The sequence below is a fragment of the Apodemus sylvaticus genome, chromosome X, assembly GCF_947179515.1.
Source record: "Apodemus sylvaticus chromosome X, mApoSyl1.1, whole genome shotgun sequence".
Taxonomy (NCBI): domain Eukaryota; kingdom Metazoa; phylum Chordata; class Mammalia; order Rodentia; family Muridae; genus Apodemus; species Apodemus sylvaticus.
The window spans coordinates 83,450,242-83,454,639 of NC_067495.1; the positions used below are offsets into that span (position 1 = coordinate 83,450,242).

At 40.4% G+C, this 4,398-nt stretch overlaps 1 non-coding gene across 1 annotated transcript; it reads left to right on the top strand.

Moving 5' to 3' along the window:
• Positions 1-2,163: 2,163 nt before the first annotated feature.
• On the top strand, positions 2,164-2,292 carry LOC127675945 (small nucleolar RNA SNORA17). Its single transcript, XR_007975614.1, has one exon. It is a non-coding gene; the product is annotated as a small nucleolar RNA SNORA17 (small nucleolar RNA).
• The last annotated feature ends 2,106 nt before the right edge of the window (positions 2,293-4,398 follow it).

A 4,398-nucleotide genomic window follows, 5' to 3' on the forward strand; every position in this document is an offset into this window, starting at 1 on the left:
CCACATAAAATCAGATACACTGAAAAGTATAAAGAAAATGGGGAAGAGCCTTGAATACCTGGGCACAGGGGAAAATTTCCTGAAAAGAACACCAAAGGCTCATCTTCTAAGATCAGAATTGACAAATGGCACCTCATAAAATTATAAAGTTTCTGGAAGGCAAAGGACACTGTCAGTAGGACAAAACAGCAACCAATAGATTGGGAAAAGATCTTCACCAACCCTACTTCATCAACCCTACAGAGGGCTCATATCCAATATATATATATATATATATATATATATATATATATATATATATATATATATATATATATATATATATATATGCGTGTGTGTGTGTGTGTGTGTGTGTGTAAGGAGCTCAAGAAGTTAAGACTCCAGAGAATCAATAACCCTATGAAAATTGGGCACAAAGCTGAAAAAAGAATTTTCAACTGAAGAATATTGAATAGCCAAGAAACAACTAAAGAAATGTTCAACATCCTCAGTTATCAGGGAAATGCAAATCAAAACAATCCTGAGATTCTGCCTCACAGGAGTCAGAATGGCTAAATTAAAAAACTCAGGTTAACACAGTAGCTGTTGAGGATGTAGAGAATGAGGAACACTCCTCCTCCTCCACTGCTGGTGAACTTGAAAGCCACTTGGTGGTATTGAACAACCACTCTGGAAATCAGCTTGGCAGCTTATTAGAAAATTAGACATAGTACTACCTGAGGACCCAGCTATACACTCCTGGGCATATACCCAGAAAATACTCCAACATGTAATAAGGAAGCACACTCCACTATGATTATATCACCCTTATTTATAATAGCCAGAAGCTGTTATAATAGAAAGAACCAAGATGTCCTTCTGCAGCGGAATGGATACAGAAAATGTGGTACGTTTGCAAAATAGAGTACTACTCAGCTATTAAAAACAATGAATTCATGACATTCTAAGGCCAATGGATGGAACTATAAAATATCATCCTGAGTGAGTTAAGCCATTCAAAAAGGAACATAAAGTTTGTGCATTCACTGATAAGTAGATATTAACCCAGGAGTTAGGAATATCCAAGAATCAATTCACATATCACATGATGTTAAAAAGGAAGGAAGAACAAAGTTTAGTTTCTTTGTTTCTTCTGTGAAGGGAACAAAATACTCACAGGAGCATATATGGAGATAGTAGAGCAGAGAGTGAAGGAAAGACCATCCAGAGACTGTCCTATCTTGGGATTCATCCCATAAACAGTCACCAAATCCTGACACTATTGTGGATGCCAAGAAATGCTTGCTGAAAGTAGCCTTTTATATCTGTCTCCTGAGAGGCCCTTCCAGAGCCTTGCAAATACAGAGGAGGTTGCTCACTACTTATTAAGCTCTTATATAGTGGGACTGCTGTTAGGTTCTCTTTAATAAGCAGTCTCTTAGTGTCATGAGTTCATTGCTTCTGAAATAGCAAACAGGCATCTACTTCTCAGAGCACATTTCAAGAGGTTGTAAAACAATCAAAGTTCATAAAAAGAGGATTAACAATTTATTATAGATGGAAGGACAGAGGATAAAATATTGACTATGTTTATGGATTTTAATTCTCTATGAACTTGTTGAGGTTTGAACAGATAATGAATGTTTATCCAGATAATCAGTCCTAATGAATTTGCATGTAAAGATTCACTACTATAAATTTCTTATTCTATTTCTGATTTGAATTTATATGTAAACTAGTAATTAACTATTTACCATGTGATCATATATCTAAAAAAATGTATAAGTGCTGAGGACAAAGAGAAAACAACATTCTCCTTGTTTCTCTTTTTCTTAGACCCTCTATCTCCATTTTCTCACAAGCACATTTCCCCTTTTAAGAGAACTTTCATAGATATCTGTTCATTGTTCAACCTATATCAGAAAAAACGTTTGGTAGTAGATGAGAAGTCGTAAATTGGTTGCCTTATCAAACTACTCTCTATGCTCAGGGATCCATTCCAAAAAAAAAAAAAAAAAAAAAAAAAAAAAAAAAAAATCAGAAGAATGTCAAAGAAGGAAAATCAGGAGTTTGAAGCAGACATTTCAAAAATGATTATAAAATTAAAAAGAAATGATCTTACCTTACAACACCATTTCTCCCCAAATTGTTCTTCATATGTAACTTTGTAAACATAGCATCTTGCATGCCCCTAGAGGTGTTAGGTTTATGCCTGCTGTGACACATGCCTATCAATAGGCAGAGATGAAAAAAGCTGTTGTCAATGCTCAATTTTGAACCTATAGATTTCTAAATGATTAGCAGCCTAAAAAGCAAGGAGAATCCCAGGACAGGGAAACAGGAGTGGGTGGGTTGGTGAGCAGGGTGATCGGGGGTGAGATAGGGGGTTTTTGGAGGGCAAACCAGGAAAGAGTATAACATTTGAAATATAATATATAGATATACAGATATAGATATAGAATATATATAGAAATATATAGATAATATCTAATTAAAGCAAAAACAGTAAGCCTGAGACAACTACCATTTGAGTGCTAGGGTGCTTTTATAGGGAGCTAGCCTGACACAACCATCAGGCAAGGATGGGATCTCAGGATGGGGAGTAAGCTGGAGGCAAGAATCACCCAGCCTGGAAACCTGGATCCCGGACATGAGTGAGCCCAAGGCAGAAGACCCTGCAAGGGGTCACTTGGGTGTGTTGGGTAAAGACTGAGCCAGAGATGACCACCAAACTGGTGCCATGTGATCCAGAGAAGGAGCTTTATTGAGATGATATTGAGTCTGATGCTATGCAGACCTGGATGAACAGACTGTGACTGAGATGACTCCTGCCTGGGACCATAATGTACAATCAGAGAATAGTACTCCTGAGATGACTCTAGACACTCAAGAGACGTTGGACACCACTAAGAGGAAGCAGGAGTGGGTAGGTTGGTGAGCAGGGTGATGGTGGAATGAGATAGGAGGTAAGTGGTGCAAAAATGACAAAGAAGGAATCAATTAGATGTGATTTCAGTGAAGAGAGGCAGAACTGGAGACTAGAGTGTGATGAGGAACAGCCTGATGACAGTAGCTGGTGATGGCACCTGGGACCATGGTGGCACCTGAGATTGGAGATCTGGCTTGTGTTACCACGAGGGTCAAGTCTCCATCTATTGCCCTATAGCAGCAAGGGTGTGTTACCTTCAAAGCCCAGGCAGGCATCCAGGGTCTGGGTGGCTTCCCCAGGATATGTTGATGTCTAAATGCTCTGCAGAATTGGTCCACACCTCACATGGATGTCATGGGGGAATCTGACATTGGAGACATTAGATCAGGAGAGCTGATCCAGTTCTTAGCCTGATGTAGTTCTCAGGAGACATAGAGCTTCAATTGCTAGGCTGAAAACTTACCCCTAGAAAATGAGTTTGAGGATGCTGGCCCTACCTCTCATCTCCCATTATATGGCATATGGAAGGGCATAATACCTTCATTCCCTCTTACCCCTCACCACCTGGGGCATGTAAGAAATTTTCCCCTGGGTTCATGAAAGCATCAGAGCTGGTGCTGCCCCTTGCCTGCTGCAGTACTCAGGATAATAGGCCCTGTACCTCACCTGGGCAGCACAGAAGAACTGACCTGGTAAGATGCTCCAAAGGTTATGTGTCTGAAAGAGTTGACTATTGTCTGCTGTGGATGGCATATGTGGGAAAAAGACCACTCATCTCTCATTTACCCAACCAGCCATAGTTTTGATAGCTGGCACTAACAGGGTCATCAAAGCAGAATTGCTGTCCCTGCCTCTCACCCACTGTAGCAGGAAGATCAGGCTCTGTGCCTGACCTGGTCATTACAGCAGATTTGGCCCTAGAAGTGGTGGTTGCAGGTAAGGAGGCCCAGAGAGCATGAGCATGGGAAAGCTGGCCCTATCTCCTTTGTGCTGGCTGATGGCACAGATGGAGAGATTCCCTCTAAATCTCCCTCATCCCTCACTATCTATAGGTGGGCAAACTGGCACTGGTGGATTTATGAGAGTTGGAGCACTGCCCATGTCCCTCACCAACTGAAACATTCAGGAGAGTAGGACCTCTCTTATATTGTGGGGTGCTAGGCATTCACTTAGATTGATTTGAAAAGGTTATCTATAGGTTTATAGAAAACTGAAATACCTAAAGTCTATCAACATATTTTTAGGTAACAACTCTATCTTTGCCTCATAGATGATCTTGGGTTAAATACGTGTGGGTACTGAACAAAAATTGCCCACTGGGGCAGAGGGCATGTAGCTTTTATTCAAGTACAAGATAGGACACACATGAGCCAACTTTGGGACTTCCAAGTAGTGTTTTTCTGGAGTTTGGTATGCATGTATTCATTATTTTAGTGGCTATTCCTGGTTGTCAACTTGACTATATTGGAAGGCTCACCTATGATCCTAAT